This window comes from Schistocerca cancellata, chromosome 1, assembly GCF_023864275.1.
Source record: "Schistocerca cancellata isolate TAMUIC-IGC-003103 chromosome 1, iqSchCanc2.1, whole genome shotgun sequence".
Taxonomy (NCBI): domain Eukaryota; kingdom Metazoa; phylum Arthropoda; class Insecta; order Orthoptera; family Acrididae; genus Schistocerca; species Schistocerca cancellata.
In genome coordinates, this window is record NC_064626.1 from 1,277,675,811 (window position 1) to 1,277,696,359 (window position 20,549).

Here is a 20,549-nt window from a genome sequence, read left to right on the forward strand (position 1 = left end):
AAATAATTTTTTCGGTGTAAGAAGCTAACGAATGTCCTCTCACGCCGAGGCACTTCAATACTATACTTCAACAGAACAAGTAGTCCTGCTAATGAACAAGCCAAGTGTAACACTATTGTATGGGGAATTTTGCATATAGTATAATATTACCTCTTTTGCAGGATTTGAACGTGATGTATGATTAGTGATATCGAAATCATACTATTAGTTTCTTTCTCTAAAAGTTTTCTAGCTGTTAGAACGAAATTCAGAAAAAATGGAATAGTACTGAATCTAGGACCTTTCCCTACCAAGCTCAATACTTTGTTTGTCAAATGAATTTAAGGTCGCCAGCGTATCTAGGCAAAGATATGGTTAAATTCCAGAAAAACAGAAGAAGTAAATTTGGCCTACTTTCTTGCTGTTCCCGTAATATAACTTCACAGTTAAATACAACTTTGAGGATATAGTTCTGAGAAACATACAAGAATCTTTCAGCTACTACACCCACGTACATATACAGTTTCGATCTAGGAAGACCATGATTTTCGAATCATTACTATGTGCAGAAACAATTTGGCCAGGGGTGAGGGGGGGACTTCTATGTTTGCAGTTTCGTATAACCAACAAATCGGCAAAATAAATACTTAAATTTTCTAATAGCATAATATAAACATTTAAATTTATTAAGACATTTTGTTTATATCTTCATCTTAGCAAATTATGGTCAAAAGCCAAAGATAGGGACTGTGTGGTCACTCTATATTGTGATTGAGTATTTATATGCAACCTTACTTCATTGTTATTGAGCCACATCAGAATGTTTTTTCATACTTCTTGGTACTTCACTAAATTTCTTTTATAACTCGAAGAATGTTATCCTTATTTTACTGAAAACCTATTTATTCACTTTCAGTTTCAAAAATTGGTTCATAACAATTATTTTCAGACGTTTATGCAAAAATTAATATTAGTAACTAACTAAAGGTGGTACGTTCCCATGGAAGGAATGTCATCGGTCCCTAGACTTACACATTACTTCATCTAACTGAAACTAACTTAAACTAACTTACGCTAAGGACAACGTACACATCCATGCCCGAGGGGGGACTCGAACCTCCGACAGGGGGAGCCGCGAGAACCATGACAAGGCGTCTGAGACCACGCGGCTACGACACTTGGACGAAAATTAGTGCTTGTAGATGCTGAATAAAGCACTTCAAACGTATTTATAACAAGTTTACTCGAAATAATAAAACTCCAGGCAAGGACACAACATAGGTGAATGGTTAGAAATAATTAACAGGGTGAGCCAAATGTTATGTTTGAAGACAATAGTTATTCAAAAAAAGTTAATTTTGGATTAATGGCTCGCACTTCTATAATTCTAATTATACCGTTCGTAACCTGTGTTCCGTAATCGTTCGGTGTGGCGAACGGTAAAAGTGACTACACAGCCCATGGTATGGCGTACAAGTTTCTTGAAGTATGGACTAATTAAGTATTGGTATCCTTTTAACGTCCATTACATAACACAACAAATTGTACCAAAGCCGTAATAATCCACCAGGTATCACCCAAGGCTACTGTGCAACAATTTCCAAGCAAGGCATCGTCTGCTCCGTCCGAGTTTTGCCTCTTTCACTGCTGACTATGGACCGTGTCCTCTCGTTGCCGCTCACTCTACAGGTAACATGCCAGAAGCACAAGCCACCATATACACTTTCCACAGTAACTTCCGTAGAGTACACGAGCACTCCATCTTTTACGTAACACATATCCTACACATTGATCATTTTATACAAATGACGACTTGCATAAATATGTAAACTAAATTACAATGAAATCCAGACGATTAACTGCTTACTGGTGTTGATAAATATCAATGGGGACAATTGAAAATGTGTGGCCAGACCGGGAATCGAACCCGGGATCTCCTGCTTACGTGGTAGATGTTCTATCTGACTTCCTTTTCTTTGTTCTCATTTTGTTCGTTAACGGTCGTTGTGTTTGTTAGGGACGGACGTCCCACAACACTTGTTCAGGTTCATCGTTGATCCATTCGCTTAGTTTTTTATTAGAGAGGGCAGCTAGCCCTTTGAACGAACATGCTTTTTTTTCTATTAAATCTCATTTTGCTCTATATTGGTCGATGAATTTGTTCGTGGCGGACACAAACACATATCAGAATAACACAAGAGGAAAGGGAAGGGTTTGTTTCCAGTGTAATATTTGGTACTGCAGTCCAACCCAAAACTTCATTCCACAGATCTTTCGTCTTATTTCAACATTTGTTTCCACCAAAAAAATCCAATCCAAGCATGCTTTCTGTATTTACATGTTCACGTATTTCTTACCTCATTATTTATTTTCCATTATCTTACCTCATCATTTATTTCCAAGAAAATCCTACCTAAACCTGTTGTCCCTAAACCCTACTTTTTTGTTCATATCCTCTTTCAAAATACTTTTTTAGCCAAACCATTTTCTTATAGCTTCTCAATGCATTTCTTCCAATTCATCACAACTCGTTCTCTCATATAGCCTACCCCATCTTAAGCTAACTTAAATCTACTTAGGTCAGATGCTAAACTAAGGGACGAGGCAAGGCAGCAGCACAAAACAATTAATACAAACAGCAATGACAAAAAATTCAAATTGGCAAAGCAAGCAGCAATATACATAAGTTATCGAAGCAAATGCAACATTATCACTAATATGAGCCAATGTGCACCAACAAGAAGAATAAATCAGTAGTAAAACTGGCTTAACAGAGTAATACAAAGTGAAATTTAATAGCACTATGCCTGGCAAGCAGCAGCAGCAAATGCAATAACTTATATCTAATTATGACAAAGCTCAAGCAGAAAAAATAGTACACTAAAGACAACAATGCAGATAAGGGAAATGTCTATTCACATCTTAATGTCTATGTCATTAAATTGGTGCACCACAACTTAATCTAAAAAAAATTACCAAGTACTTGAAAAGAAAATTATGCATGCAGTTACTATTACTAGTCCCTTCTTATTGTTCTTTCCTTTCCAAGTGCTATGTTTTACTCGGTTTTGTGTAGCTTGAGACCAATATACTGAGAGGAAGGCATGATAAAATTCTCCTTCACTGTGACAATCGTGAATAACCGATCGCATTCTTACAGCTGGTTCATTCTCTAAATAGCCACACATAAATTCTAATCTGTGCTCTAATGACCAGTTGGGAGGCAAACAATGAGAGAATTGATGAAGCCACGCTTGTGGATGAATGTCGTTGCCGGAGTTCTTAAATGTTTTGAATTTACGTGTAGTAATATACAGCTTATAGTCAAAATCATCATGTCGGCAAGTCGCATGTCTGTCATTGTTACTTCATTTCGGCGGTTCCATCTCAAAATTCGGTGTACCTTGCCAATTTCTTTCATAATTTATGAAGTGCCTCCCGTTATTATTTTGTGGCTGTTCCGTATTTCTACGTCCCTCTTCCCGTATTGGAGCGCGAATGTCCTCTGAAGTATGTAATTCTTGTATTACCTGCATCAACTAATCTTGTACTTCCCGGATTTCTCTTTTGTACTGTGTATTGATTTGATTTTGATTTTGTTTGAATTTTCTAATTTGTTCATACTCTTCTGTGTCAGTGAAGGCTACTGGTCTTGTGTCACTCAGATCATCATCTAACTTTGTAGATAAGTTAGTGAACTGATCCGGAAGTTCGGCTACTTTCTCCGATAGTGAACAGATTTCCTCAGTGTGTTTTTCTGAACCAGGTTTCAGAGTGCCCATTTGTGTTGAAATCGTATCTACCGTGTTCTTTACGTTTTCCTGAGTTTTTGCAAGTTGCGTAACCGACTCGGTAGATGCAACTGAGTCAATTTTAGCTTACAACGTCTCATGATTTTCATGAACAATAGTCTGCAGTTCTTTTATGGCTGTCTCGTGATTCTGTAATGTATTTTCATGCCGCAAAAAAATAGGTTGGAAATGCTCACAAATTTGTGTTTTTACGTTATTACAGACTTTTTGACATTTCGATTCGATTTTATGTAACTCAGTAGTTAAATCTTCACGTGTTTGTTCAAGCGTGGTGTGAAGATGTTGTTCCATTACGTCTAACTGTTGCTGTGTTTGTCTCTGGTGTTGTTCCATTGTGTCTAACTTTTGAAGATTTTGTTCCATTGTGTCTAACTTTTGAAGATTTTGTCCTATTTGTTTCTGATTTTGTTCAAGCGTTGTGTCTAACTTTTGTAGCCTTTGTTCCATTTGTTGCATTAACTGTAATAACAATGCAGTGGTGTCTGAAACATGTTCCTCAGTGCTATTCGGCAGTGCATTTGAACTGGCAATATTCGCATTTTGAAATGCAGAAAATGTGTCTTGATTTATTTGGGAAAACGGTGAGGACGCAAAACCTGAATCTACAGTATTTGCAAGATTGTGTCCTGTCATTTCGGATTCCTGAGGCGAGCTGTTGCCGACCGATCGATCGATAATGCTTCCCTGTTCACTAATTGTTTCACTGTCTACACCATTATTTGCAGCCCGCTCCATTTCCCTACACAATTAGCAAATTACTACATTGAACATTAGTTAATTCATTACACGGTGGCGCTACACACTGCTTTCGTCTTCACTGTCATTTCTCAGTTTACTTTGGAGCCTAGTATTACGTTTTTCACACGCCATTATTGCACAATATTTCACACAACAACACAGAAAAGCACAATTTGAAGAGCAAACTAAGAAAACACATTAGCATAGCACTGAAAATAATACCTAGTTAATCGCAAGCGCAGCTGCGAAATACTTGGTGCAAATCTGCATGCATGCCACAACTGTTTTACTATACAACAATGAAAAATTACAACTACAAAGAATATTTTCTCTACAATTACGCGCTAGCAATAAACAATAGCTACACTAATTACACAAACTGCAAGAAGAAATCAGAAGATTCCAGTGAGGTATCCTCCGCTAAGGGTCGACATATGAAACGTCCCCTTAGGAAAATTATACATGACTGTGCTTAAACTGACACACAGTACTTTTAGCGCAACGCAATAATCCCTACAGAAGAATGGCCCTGACTAACATTAACCTATACCTTTCACAAATCAGTTACCTCACAAAAATCTTCGTTACTCGAACTACTGCAATACAGCGAGCGCCAATACTGCCAGCTAAATAAAAGATTCAAACTACTGAAGGCACTAACTACTGATAGGCATAGTTAGCAAATGAAAGATTTTGATAGAGGACAAACAATGTATTTACCTTAATAGTGTTCAAAAGTCATAATATCTATATCACTCCATGATATCCAATATTAGAGATTTACTGTCTCTGTCCAGATCATCCGCTCTCAAAACTCCGCCATCTCACTCCCCACATCCACCATTGCTGGCGGCTCACCTCCAACTGCGCAACGCTACGTGCTGTTCACATCCAGCTGCCCAACACTACAATGGCAGACAACAATGCAAACTAGCCACAGACTGCACACAGCACAGCCAGTGATTTTCATACAGAGCGCTACGTGGCGTTACCAATAAGAAAACCTAAACAGCCTACTTACAATCTTTTTCAGTTCGGATGCACTCACATTGCTCAAACTCCTACGGGAATCGGCAGATTGACTGCCGCGAGTAATGAGTATAGTGGGCAGCGGGCACTAGAAATGTAGTGTGTAGACACCAGGTTGGAAATGTGGGTCTCACGGGGAGTGTGCCAGAGATACGTCCCTGCAGTCGCACTACGCTCTGAGTCGTCGATGGCTCACTCGCGTGCATGGTAGCTCAGCATGTTCGTTCAGAGGGTTACCTATCCTCTGTAACAAAAAAACTGAGTGAATGAATGAACGAAGAAACTTAACGGGTGTCATCGGATGTCCGCCCAGAACAAATCCAACGAAGAATATGTGTAACAAAATGAGACCAACAAAAAAAAATACTCGTATAGAGTGTCTGCCATGTAAGCAAGAGATGCCGTGTTCGAATCCCAGTCAGGGCACACATTTTCAACTGTCCCCTTTGGTATTTATCAACGCCAGTAAGCAGCTAATGGTGTGAAGTTCATTGAAATTTCATTCTTCGAGAGCTGCAACATCGGATATGTCCGAAAGAACAAATAACATCTTCATACAAATGTATAAAATTACACACACTAACATTTTCATTTCATTAATCCATGACAAAATATTATTCAGTAAATTATACATTTCACATATTTCTTTACTTAAGTTACAAATATAATATTAGCAAAGCACTCTAGCATCACATGTATCGTACTTTTTAAATAGGCTTTGCATATCACACTAAGCTTATGACAAATGTTAAATGCAAAATTTTTTCATAGTTTAGATGTATGATTGAACAGTGTTATATCTTCTACATATTCTTCATTCTCCGGTGGATGTCTACCGCCGTTTGTCCTGCCGCATCCGAGAAAAGAATTGCACGTTGGTCCTATTTGGTTGCATCTAGTAATAGTGTCGCCGTAGTTGAAGTAATCGCATTCGCCGTACGCACGTTGGAAACGCGTGAATGCGAAACTAATCCCTTGCCTGCACTGTAGGTGCTTATATACCCGCATCGGAGTCGCGCAACGTTGTATGTACGCTACAGCAACGCCCTCAAATCCAGAATGAGGTTTTCACTCTGCAGCGGAGTGTGCACTGATGCACTGATATGAAACTTCCTCGCAGATTAAAACTGTGTGCTTGACCGAGACTCGAACTCGGGACCTTCGCTTTTCGCAGGCAAGTGCTCTACCAACTGAGCTACTCAAGCACGACTCAGACACCCTTCTCACAGCTTTACTTCTGCCAATACCTCGTCTCCTACCTTCCAAACTTTACAGAAGCTCTCCTGCGAACGCCCTCAAATGCCAACCTTTTGATCGCTCGTTACATATGCACCCACCAATAGAGCTCGTACTTTTCTTTGATTAATTATAAAGTAACCATGATTGCAACAGTCAGAAGTGTTACAACGACATAGTATTCACTTGCTGCTGCATACAATTATGTTCTTTCGATCGCCTTCTTTCGATCGCCTAAGGGTATGCTGCTGTAGCATTGCGAAATATCAGTCTATGAGTGACACATTCGTTTTGTATCCTGCAAGGTATAGAAGGACCTGTCTGTTAAGGGTGCCGGAATATACCGGGTGATCAAAAAGTCAGTATGAATTTGAAAACTTAATAAACCACGGAATAATGTAGATAGAGGGTTAAAAATTGACACACATGCTTGGAATGACATTGGCTTTTATTAGGAAAAAAAATAGTTCACAAAATGTCCGACAGATGGCGCTGGACAGCAAAACGTCAGTGATTGCGCATGACAATCGTGTATAAAAGGAGCTGTAATGAGAGAGAGAATCGCCTCCACTGTTCACGTGTGTCATCGCAGTCACCCGTGTTATGTGCGCCGTGTCAACAAGTGTTAGTGTGTTTCTCGTCCAGCGTGAACGGCTTCATGTTTATTGTTTTTTGTATCTACATTTTTTGCCCACCGTGGTCATCAGTCCCCTAGTACTTAGAACTACTGAAACCTAACTAACCTAAGGACATCACACAACACCCAGTCATCACGAGGCAGAGAAAATCCCTGACCCCGCCGGGAATCGAACCCGGGAATCCGGGCGTGGGAAGCGAGAACGCTACCGCACGACCACGAGCTGCGGACAGTTCAGGGCTGTAGCGGGTTCGCCTATGCACGGGGAAGTCAGCGAACGTGCAGTCGCACGTCACACCGGCATTCCGTACACTACTGTTTGGTTGGCACTTAGGCGTACCCTCCGATGCTATCCGTACAAAATCCGTCGGCATCATGAACTGTTACCTGGAGATTTAGTGAAACGGAGGGCATTTGCGGTGTGGGCGTTTCAAAAGATGGCGGTAGATGACGGTTGGTTGAATAACGTGTTGCCGACCGACGAAGCTCATTTCACGCTCCGAGGGTCTGTCGACGCCCACAACTGCAGAATTTGGGCTACCGAAAATCCTAGAACTGTCAAGGAGACTCTATTACACGACGAGAAAGTCACGGTATGGCTTGGATTTACCACATCTACCGTTATCGGGCCTTTTAACTTCGAGGAAATGCGTGATTCTGGTTTTGTAACTGCTACCGTGACGGGTGAGAGGTACGCCGATATGTTACAGAATCGCATCATCCCCAGCCTGGCTGATAAACATCTGCTGGAACGTACGATGCTTATGCAGGATGGCGCTCCACCCCATATTGCTAGACGCCTGAAAGAACTCGTTGCGCGTGTCGTTTGGTGATGATCGTGTGCTCAGCCGCCACTTTCGTCGTGCTTGGCCTCCCAGGTCCCCAGACATCAGTCCGTACCATTATTGGCTTTGGGGTTGCCTGAAGTCGCAAGTGTATCGTGATCGACCGACATCTCTAGGGATGCTGAAAGACAGCATCCGACGGGAATGCCTCACCATAACTCCGGACATGCTTTACAGTGCTGTTCACAACATTATTCCTCGACTACAGCTATTGTTGAGGAATGATGGTAGACATATTGAGCATTTCCTGTAACGAACATCATCTTTGCTTTGTCTTACTTTGTTATGCTAATTATTGCTATTCTGATCAGATGAAGCGCCATCTGTCGGACATTTCTTGAACTTTTGTATTTTTTTTTTTTTTTTTTTTTGTTCTAATAAAACCCCATGTCATTCCAAGGATGTGTGTCAATTTGCACCTCTCTCTATCTACATTATTCCGTGATTCATTCAGTTTTCAAATTTATACTGACTTTTTGATCACCCGGTAGACGTACGGAATTGTTTAGCTGTGATGGGAGCGGGTAAGACAACAGTTCTCGGAGCAGACGCAAAGTTTTGCCTTTGCGCTTGGTTCGGTTACGCTTAGGTGTCGTCTGTATTCAGATAAATATTATCTTAAAAGTTACATTCTCTCGGGACTCTCCGCGGCAGCTCGGTGGCAGGTTTCGGAGCTGTTGTATCAAGGCGCGCCGCAGACAGGCACTTCCGCACTACTTCCTCCGGCGGAGGCGCGTAGGCGCAAGCTGCTAGGCGACACCACGGCGGCGCCGCGGGCGCTGCTGCCAACACCGCGTATGCAAATTCCCCTGCAGCAGGCGCGCCGCCGCTCCATCCGCGCAAATTAAATTACATTAATCAGCGGCTGCGAGCGCGTCCGCCGGAGCGGAGAAGAGGAGAGGAGCAGCAGAAGAACGGAGGAGGGCGGGAGGGAAGCTGCGGCAGCTGCCGGCGTATCGCGTGACGCACTGGCTCCGTCTGACGTCTGCTCGCGGATCGAGACGGAGCGCCCTCCAGCTTTTGTCCCCTGCTCTGGAGCAACTGTACAGCCACGTCGAGCGCGTCAGAATGACTCCAGATACTGAGGCGAGCGCGATAAGGGTTCACCCCTTACGAGTTGGTGGAAAACAGCGGACTGAAGAAGGTCTGTTTGTGATTCTTGAAGCATGCGCAGTTGACATACCCGTGAGTCAAGCGACATGTAGCACTGCTCAACCGTACCGATCTTTATCATGCTGGTCAGTTCATTTTGCTTCACTAATTGCTGTTAGCAGTACCGTAGTACACTTAACGTGCGAGGTTATTCAGCTTCACTCAGAACCATTGATCTGTTTATCAACATAGCACATGGACTGACTATTGACAGGTCTGAATACTACCCAACCATGTTTACTGGACAGCACTCTTTGAAATTCTGAAGCTTTTTTTTTTTACTTTACATGTGGCAAGGGCCTTATCGACCATACGCCTGCTGTTTGAGCCTCTTCCACTTCTGCCTGTCCAATGCGCTGTTTGTCCAGTTGCTGCTGCTTTTCATCCTCATTGCGTCCTCCCGATTGTTATCATGCCGTCTTATTCTGGGTCTCCCTCTTCTTCTCGTTCCTTCTATTGTTCTGCTGAATGCCATTCTGGGTAGTCTATTCTCTATCATTCTTGCTATATGGCCTGCCCAACCTTCTCCTCTTGAGCACTTCGACGATGTTACGGTGTTTGTACAGCCTTCTTAATTCTTCATTTCTTCTTATTCTCCATTCCATGTTATTTTCGTCGTATACAGGTCCAAAAATTTTCCTTAGTACTTTTCTTTCGAATATTAACAGTTTTTCTTCATCTCTCTTTCTAAATATTAATGTTTCACATCCATATAACATCACAGGTATAATGGTCGATTGATATAAGCGGATTTTGAAGTCACTGCTAAGTGATCTTTTTCTTAGAATTTTGATGAAGCTAAAAAGTGTCTTGTTTGCTGTTGATAAACTGGCATCTATTTCTACATCTGTTCTGTTGTAATTACTAAAAATACTTCCTAGGTACTTGAAGTGGTCAACAGTGTTGAAATTGAATCCATCTACAGTCAGAGGTGCATCTTTTCTGGTTTTCTTACTTATGGGCAGGTATTCTGTCTTTTCTTCATTAACATGTAATCCTGTTTTCTCAGCACTTTTGTAGTAATTTTGCATCATTCCGATTAATTCTCTTTTGGAACTACTTATTAGTGCTACATCATCTGCATAGGCAAGTCTTGTACTGTTCACATCATGTAACTGGATCACTTGTGGACTGGTTTTAGAAAGTTCTCTATCAATCTTCTCTAGGAGAAGGTTAAATAAAATAGGTGGAATGGCATCACCTTGTCTCAGTCCAGTGTACACCTTAAAACCTTCAGTTTCTCCTACCGGTGTCTTTATGTGACATAAAATTTCATCGATACACATTTTAACTAATCTGATTAATTTTGATGGTATTTTAAATTCCTTCATCATATTTAGGAGTGTCTGTCGTTGTATGCTGTCATAGGCCTTTTTAAAATCTACGAATAATATGTGGACACCAAAATGATTCAAATGGCTCTGAGCACTATGGGACTTAACATCTATGGTCATCAGTCCCCTAGAACTTAGAACTACTTAAACCTAACTAACCTGACATCACACAACACTAAGTCATCACGAGGCAGAGAAAATCCCTGACCCCGCCGGGAATCGAACCCGGGAACCCGGGCGTGGGAAGCGAGAAATGTGGACATCTACACTGAATTCCCACGCCTTCTCAGTTACTTGTTTTAGGGTGAATAAATGATCTAATGTGAATCTGTTTCTGCGGAAACCGCATTGGTAGTCCCCCATCAGTTCTTCTTTAATTGGTACCAGCCTTTTAATAGGCAGCTTGATAAGATTTTGTGGGTGACATCCAGTAAGGCAATTCCTCTGTAGTTATCACAAACTAGTGGATCATTCTCCTTAAATGTGGGGCACACAATAGCAGTTTTTCCAATCTGCAGGATTGGTTTCCGTCTCCCAAATTGTTTCTAAAAACGCCTGTATTTCTAATTCCAGTTGTGAGCCTCCATTCTTTAATAACTCAGCTAGTAGAAATCAAATAAATGGTGCGAAGAGTGTTTTACAGTTCGTACAGAAACCAGAACACAATTAGAAGAGTGAAAGAACGTGAATGGGAACCATTAGTAATACGGGAGTGAGACAAGGCTGTTAAGTGTAAACTGTGTGCAAATCTATGTTACGCATCCAGTATCATTGAGCTGCTGGAGTACTCGCTGTTTATAATAAGCAAATTTGCATTTCATAGTTAGGATGGGTCGTATAATACACGCAGTCGAAGACTAGTTTTTAATGCAACATTCGTTAATGGCGGGAGACAGTACCACATATAGCAATAGTCTAGTAAAAAATAAAAGAGGGTTTATGTTAAACATGTGATTCCATTGCTCTGCTGGAGTACAGGGTATTCCTCAAAAGCAGGTTGTATTTAAAGAACAGGAGAATGAAAGTCGTAGTTGTATACCTTGTAGAAGACTATTTGCTAATAGTGAGAGGCATCACCACACAACAATAGTCTACTAAAAAGAGGGCTGACATTATTCCTTGGTGGAAATTATTATACATCCGATTCCTTTGCTCTGCTGGAGTATTGGCTGTTCTACATTCTACATCTACATCTACACCGTACGGAGAGTGGCGGAGGGTACCCAGTGCCACTACTTGTCGTTCCCTTTCCTGTTCCTCTCGCAAAGAGAGCGACGGAAAAACGATCGTTTACATGCCTCCGTATGAGCCCTAATTCCTCGTATCTTATCTTCACGGTCCTTAGGCGCAGCGTATGTTTGCGGCAGTAGAATCTTTTGGCACTCAGCTTCAAACGACGGTTCTCTAAATTTTCTCAGTAGGGTTTCTCGAAAAGAACATGGCCTTCCCTTCAGGGATACCCATTTGATGACCCGAAGCATCTCCGTAACACTTAAGTGTTGTCCGGACCCACCGGTAACAAATTTAGCAGCCCGCCTCTGAATTGCTTTGACGTCTTCCTTCAATCCGACCTGCTGCGGATCCCAAACACACGAGCACTACTCAAGGATAGGCTGCACCAGCGTTGCATATGCGGTCCCGTTTACAGGTGAACCACTCTTTCCTGAAATTCTCCCAATAAACCGAAACCGACCATTCACTTTTCCTGCCAGAGTTCTCACATACTCGTTTCAGTTCAAATCGCTTTGAAACGTTACTCCCAGATATTTAAACTTGTCGACTGTATCAAGCGGTACACTGGTAATACTGTATGCGAATATTACTGGTTTATTCTCCCTCCTCATATGCATTAAGTTACATTTTTCCACATTTAGAGCTAGCTGCCATTCGTCACGCCAGCTAGAAATTCTGCCTGAGTCGTCTTGTATCTTCTGTAACAGTTGTGATACTAAGTGTAACACTTCTGTCACTAAATGTAACTGGGTTTTCTCTTTTGATGCTGTCAATAGTCAGGATGAGCATTCTAAAGCATTCTGTCAGGGTGAAAATATTAAATAAATTAACTTTTCTCTCATAACAACATGTGGGCAGGGTGGGTTCTTCTTTGGCTCGGGTATGAGGTAGAATGAAACAGCATTTTTACATAAGATAACTTTTATTGAAAGTTTCGTACAACTGTATCTTACTGGACGTTCTGGTTCGGAGAACGGCAGCCGTGTCGTTTGCGTAGCCTTCTGCTGCGGCAGCGGCGGCGGCGGTGGCGGCGGCGTCTGATTACGCGTAGCGGTGTGTATCTCGTGTCGCCGTCTCGCCCAGCTGACCGGAGACGCGCAGCGCGAGGTGGCCCGTTTAATTATTACGAGCGACGTCGTGCATCGGATGGTGATACCTTGAATGTGGCGTCCCAGTGTTTCTCTTCTCTAAGCGGCCGCGTGTGTTGTGCGTCGGCCAGCGGAGCGGCGCGGCGGGGAAGGCTAGTGTCCCGGACTCGAACAACGGACTCCCGCTTGCCAGTCTTCGGCTGTCAGATCTTCATCCCAGCTCACAGGTGACTGCTGATGTGAGGCCGTCTCCTTCCCGTCCTCACGAGTCACCCGGGTGCGTAAAATCAAACTTCAAATACCTTTTAACTTCTGTCTTCTGGCGCTGAGGCTGCTGCGTGCTATTCCATTACAGCGGCGGACTTGGTGCGTCTGTGCGTGATGCAGTCTCTTCCTGCATGACGGTCTTCAGCATCGAAACTGACTGAAAACTACTGCTACGCTTCTTCACTTCTTCGTCTTCTTCGTCTCTCGTCTTCGTCTCCGTCTCCGTCTCCGTCTCTTCTTCGTCTCCATCTGTCGGGCCCATTGCGTCTCGCGTATTTATTCACTTCAGTTCACTGGAGGTGAACGACTTCACGGCCATTGCCTCTTCTGTCATGTTGAAAAGCTTCTCGAAGAATCTTCTTAACGTCGGTCATTGGCTCTTGGGATGTAGGCGAGGGCCTTTGCTCACATGCGACAACTGAGAAACACGTGAGCCGGTCGGGCGACGCCCTGACGGCTGAATCGACAGCGCCCGCTTATGTGGAATTTGCTGACTTCACGGTCATTGTCTCTGCTGTTCGGCCCGCTGAATGCCAGTATGTAACTCTCTAAACTAAACCAAGTTTTTCATTTATATTCTAATTTCTACTTCACTTTGATTTCACTAATTCATTTACTTAAGTACCACTCAACACTTCAAACAGTCACCCACTCAACGTCCACACCCTACCGTACACCACAGCATCATCAGCAAACACACGCAGCTTGCTGCCCACCCCGTCCCCCAAATCATTTACGTATATAGAAAACAACAGCAGTCCTGTCACACTTCCCTGGAGCACTTATGACGATACCGCCGTCTCTGATGAAGACTCACAGTCGAGGACAACATACTTGGTTCTGTTGCTTAACAAGTCTCGGAGCCACTCACATATCTGTGAACTTATTCCATATGCTCGCACCTTCGTTATCAGCCCGCGATGGGGCTCCGTGTCAAATGCTTTCCGTAAATCTAGAAATATGGACGCTGCCTGTTGCCCGTCATCCATAGTTCGCATGTGAGAAGACGGCGAGTTTCGCACGAGCGATGCTTTGTCAACCATACTGATTGGTAAACATAAACTTCTCAATCTCATGTTAGTAAGTTACGTGTTCCACTGCTCAATAGCACGGAAGAACTTTTTTTTTTCCTTTATTGAGTTTCGATTCCCCCTAAAGGGGGCGGGCTGGCAGCAGCTTATTACGCCGCTCTTCAGCCTCCAGAAGTTGTTTTAAAAAGAGGAAGATAATAAAAATAATAACAGTTGGCGACAAAACGGTGATTTAAAGGTAAAATGGCAGAAAAATACTGGAGCTTAAAACATAAAACACAGGGTGGATGATGCTAATAAAATACACAGGAAGCAGAAAAAATAAGAGACAGACAATTAAAAAACACGGCGACAGTCTGGTTTCTGTTCGCAAGAGAGATAAAATGCACACCCAGCGACAGCATGATTTCTGTTCGCAACACTGTGGAAAGACGCACAACACTGAACACTCACGTAAACACTGCACTACAAAAAATGGCCCAAATATGACATACCACACCCGAGAGCAGGTGGGGGGAAAACTGGTCAGATGACGGGAAAAATGGGGGAGGAAGGAGAGGAAAAGTGAAGGGGGAGGGGGGAAAGGAGCCAATTGAAGATGATGATACAGAAGAGGGGGGGGGGGTGCTGAGCAGACGTGTCTGGGAGTGGGGAAGACAGAGGAGGGGAGTCTAAAAGGACGTGGGGGGGGGAGAAAAGAGATAGGGAGAGGGTAGGTGGGGAGAAAACACGGAAGGGGGGGAGGAAGAGGGAGCCCAGGGAAAGGACGGAGGAAAGGAGGGGGGGTTGAGGATCAGAGTTGATAGGAAGGATAAATGGAGGGAGAGAGGGCATCATCCGGGAGGGGGAGTTGATGGAAGCCGCCTTGGGCAAGGAGATGTAGGGTGTAGAGATGGAAAGTGGGGGGGACACAACGGTGAAGACATGACAGGGGGCGGGGATCAGAGAGGAGAGGAGCAACCAGGGGGTGAGGGGGTTCAAGACGGCGGGAGGTGTAGAGGATGCGGATATGTTCGAGGAATAGGAGCAGATGGGGGAAAGGAATGAGATCATAGAGGATCCGCCTGGGGGACGGGACGCATATACGGAAGGCGAGGCGAAGGGCATGACGCTCAAGGATCTGGAGGGACTTATAGAATTTGGGGGGGGGGGGGGGCAGATATCCAGGCAGGACTGGCATAACAGAGGATGGGACGGATTAAGGATTTGTAGGTGTGGAGGACGGTAGAGGGATGCAACCCCCACATCCGGCCAGAGAGAAGTTTGAGGAGTCGGAGGCGGTTGTGGGCTTTGGATTGGATGGAGCGGAGATGAGGGATCCAGGTGAGGTGACGGTCAATGGTGAGGCCAAGGTAGGTGAGGGTGGGGGTGAGGCGGACAGGACGGGCGCAGACAGTAAGGGAGAAATCCAGGAGCCGGAAGGAGCGAGTGGTACGACCTACGATGATGGCCTGGGTTTTGGAAGGGTTGAGTTTCAGGAGCCACTGGTTACACCATGCAGCAAAAAGGTCAAGGTGAGTCTGGAGAAGGCATTGGGACCGTTGGAGGGTAGGAGCGAGGGCGAGGAATGCGGTGTCATCAGCATATTGCAAGAAGGTGTACTGGAGGGGGGGTTGGGGCATATCTGCCGTGTACAGGAGGTAGAGGAGAGGGGAGAGGACAGAGCCCTGGGGCACACCTGCAGAGGGGTAGAAGGTGTGGGAATTGCCATTATGGATGGTGAAATAGGAGGGGCGGTGGGAGAGGAAGGAAGCCACCAGACGGATGTAGTTGATAGGAAGGGCGTAGGTTTGAAGTTTAAACAGGAGACCGGGATGCCAGACACGGTCGTAAGAACTGTTATGATGTGGAACGTGTCAAATGCACAAGAAATGAGCACAGGAAACAAGGTATTTTTTTTGTTTACGTATAGTGTTATACCTAAATATTTCTATTATCTATCCCATTCCCTTAAATGGCACAAAACGCATATATTATGTGGTGTCACCGCCAGACACCACACTTGGTACGTGGTAGCCTTTAAATCGGCCGCGGTCCGTTAGTATACGTCGGACACGCGTGTCGCCACTATCAGTGATTGCAGACCGAGCGCCGCCACACGGCAGGTCTAGAGAGACTTCCTAGCACTCGCCCCAGTCGTACAACCGACTTTGCTAGCGATGGTTCACTGACAAAATACGCTCTCATTTGCCGAGACGATAGTTTAGCATAGCCTTCAGCTACGTAATTTGCTACGACCTAGCAAGGCGCCATTACCAGTTACTATTGATACTGAATCATGTACAGTCAAGAGCGACGCTGATCATTAATGGATTAAAGTTAAGTATTCCACCACCTACGTCCGTTTCTCTAAAGTCTAATTTCCTTGTCCTGTTCCAGACCTCACGCCAGCCTGCGTGAGCTAAAACGCGTGCCTTTCGGCTTCCTCTAGTTCCCGGTGTTGGCTCTCCTGTCAACCCACAACATATTATATCTCCAGATTTATTTACTCTTATTCAAGAATTCATCTATGGTATAGAAGGAGTTTTCAAGGAGGTATGATTTCAATTTGTTTTTGAAACTATTACTGCTGTCTGTCAGACATTTTATTTCATCTGGTAATTTATCAAAAAGTTTTATAGCAGCCTGTTTTAGCCCTTTCTGTGCCAAAGATAGGTTAAGTAAAGGATAGTTAGGTCTTTCTTTTTTCTGGTATTGTAATCACGAATGTCGCTGTTGATTTTAAACTGGTCCATATTGTTGAGAAAAAAATTCGTTACTGCGTAAACCTTTTAAACAGGTGCCTACAAGATGTGCGACTTTTGAACTCGACACATTATTCTAACTACTTTCTTTTGAGCAGTGAATACATTTTGCCTAAGTGTTGAGTTGCCCCAGAATACTATTCCGTATGGCATCAGAGATTGGAAGTATGCAAAGTATGTTAGCTAACTAATTTCTACATCCTCAGAATTGGCAATTATTCTGATTGCAAAAGTTGCTGAACCTAGTCGCTTTAGGAGATCCAAAATATGAATTTTCCAATTAAGATTCTCACCTATATGTACAGCCAAAAACTTAGTTTGCTCTACCCTGGCAACTGACTTCTTTTGATGTGTTATGTTTATTGTAGGAATTACACTTTTTGCAGCAGAAAATTGGATGTACTGTGTGTTTTCAACGTTCAGAGCAAGCTCATTAGCAGAAAACCAATTAACAACTTTTCCAAAGACCTTATTTGTATCATTTTCTATCGGACTTCCTTTTACTGGATTAATAATTATGCTTGTATCATCAGCAAACAGTGTCAGTTCAGCATCTTTTTTCACATAAAAAGGGAGGTCATTCACATATATCAAGAAAGTTCAATATGTTCGAACAGAATACGTTGAAGGATTCTGTACCAGTTCTGGAGGACGAATGTTGAGAGTGTGTATACCACTTCGAAGACTATAGTTTTAATGAAATATTTGTTAATGCTGGGAGGCCCAACCACGCAACAATACTACAAAAGAGGACTTACGCGATTTTCAGGAAAGTGCACTAGAAGAGATCATCACGTGCAAGGATTACGTTTGCTTACCAGATGAGAAATGGATCATTTACTAAATGGCTCATTTACTACCTTACAACAGAACAAAATAGTATAAACAGAGATATATAGGTAATATCCTGACTGCTGACAGGAACTAATATACAGTATGTTAGACGGAATTATAAAACTTTCTGACCAGTGATCAAGAAAGTTCACGGAAGTAGCGAGGGAGAAACACTCTGCTGACAGCCAGATTAATCGTACTCCGTCCTACGCAAAAGGAAACTGCAAAGAAAATCAGATTTCAGGCAGGTAAAGCTCTTATGTGTAGACTCGAAGATCATATCTCGTGTCGTAGCGACAAGATTAAAACAAGCCTTTACAGACATCCTCAGGAAAGAACAGATGCGTAGGATACTCAAGAAAACATTTTTTCCTTAACTGACACATCGTCTTTTTCACTGTAGCATCAGGCACAAGCATTAGGGCTACTGACCACTAATTTAGAAAAAGGCCTTCGGTACGTCTACATCAACATTACATCTACATGATTACTCTATAATCTACAATTAAGTGCCTGGCAGAAGGTTCATCGAACCACCTTCAAGCTATTTCTCTTTTCTCTACCATTCCACTTTCGAACAATGTGCGGAAAAAACGAACACTTGAATCTTTCTGTGCGAGCTCTGATTTATTTTATTATGGTTCATAGTGTGGGTTCCTGTAGTCATGTCCTAGTTCATGAACCACGGGCAACGTATGAGTGGCCAAGTAAGTGGTCCCGACAGTCGGGTACCAGTTACTTTGGAATAAGGCTTGGCATCTCGGACATATTCTGAGTCGTGGTCACCTTTGTGCTCATACGGCAAAGACTACCAAATCCACTGGTTAGTCCCTCAGCCGTTAGGGGTAAAACCCAATGGGACTCGGGGCAAGTAAGGCTAGCAACCTGCATCCCTGGTACTTTAAATATTATGCTGGCAACAATCAGAGCAAAATGCCTCGGACCTTTGGAGGTGACGGAGTCCCACCTCTAACTGACAATCAGGGACTCCTAAGATACGACTTGGCAAACAAATGGTAATGAGTTGGGGAGCTATTAATATCAATGGGGGCTACTCTGGGAAGAAGGTAGAGCTGGCAGAGGCTGCAACTAAGATGGGGCTGGACGTTTTAGCTGTTAGTGACATTCGGGGAAGGGGTGAGAAAGAAGAGGAAGTGGGAGAATACAAGGTCTACCTGTCAGGAGTCAAAGCAGGAATAGCACAATGGGGTGTAGGGCTTTACATCAGGAAAGAAATGGAACCCAGCGTAGTTGCAATAAGGTATGTAAACGAACGACTGATGTGGATAGATTTGACAGTGTCTAGCAAGAAAATTAGGATTATGTCAGTATATTCGCATTGTGAAGGGACAAATCAAGATAAGATGGATAATTTTTATGAGGCACTCAGTGACGTAGTTGTTAGAGTAAAGGACAAGGACAGTGTTCTGCTCATGGGTGATTTTAACGCCAGGATTGGAAATCGAAAAGAAGGGTATGAAAAGGTTATGGGTAAATTTGGAGAGGATATGGAGGCCAACAGGAACAGGAAACAACTCTTGGATTTCTGTGCCAGTATGAGCTTAGTAATCACAAACTCCTTTTTTAAACATAAGAACATTCACCAGTATACTTGGGAAGGCAGGGGAACCAGATCTGTCATTGACTATATAATAACAGATCAGGAATTCAGGAAGGCTGTGAGGGACACACGTTTATTCAGGGGATTCTTTGATGACACTGATCATTATTTAATCTGCAGTGAAATTGGGATTGTGAGGCCGAAAGTGCAGGAGGTCAGTTCCATATGTAGGAGGATAAGAGTGGAGAAACTTCAGGATACGGAAATCAGGCACAAGTACATAACAGCGATCTCAGAAAGGTATCAGTTAGTTGAATGTAGTCAATTACAGTCATTGGAAAAGGAATGGACAAGGTACAGGGACACAATACTAGAAGTGGCTAAAGAATGTCTTGGAACAGTAGCGTGTAAAAGTAGGATGAATCAAACAGCTTGGTGGAATGATACAGTCAAGGCAGCCTGTAAAAGGAAAAAGAAGGCGTATCAAAAATGGCTACATACCAGAACCCAGGTAGACAGAGAAAGTTATGTTGAAGAAAGAAACAAAGCCAAACAGATAATTGCAGCAGCCAAGAAGAAATCATGGGAAGACTTTGGAAACAGGTTGGAGACTATGGGTCAAGCTGCTGGAAAACCATTCTGGAGTGTAATTAGCAGTCTTCGAAAGGGAGGTAAGAAGGAAATGACAAGTATTTTGGACAGGTCAGGAAAACTGCTGGTGAATCCTGTGGATGCCTTGGGCAGATGGAGGGAATATTTTGAAGAGTTGCTCAATGTAGGTGAAAATGCGATCAGTAATGTTTCAGATTTCGAGGTAGAATGGGATAGGAATGATGATGGAAATAGGATCACATTTGAGGAAGTGGAAAAAATGGTCAATAGATTGCAGTGCAATAAAGCGGCTGGGGTGGATGAAATTAAGTCGGAACTCATCAAATACAGTGGAATGTCAGGTCTTAAATGCCTACACAGGATAATTGAAATGGCCTGGGAGTCGGGACAGGTTCCATTAGACTGGACAAAAGCAGT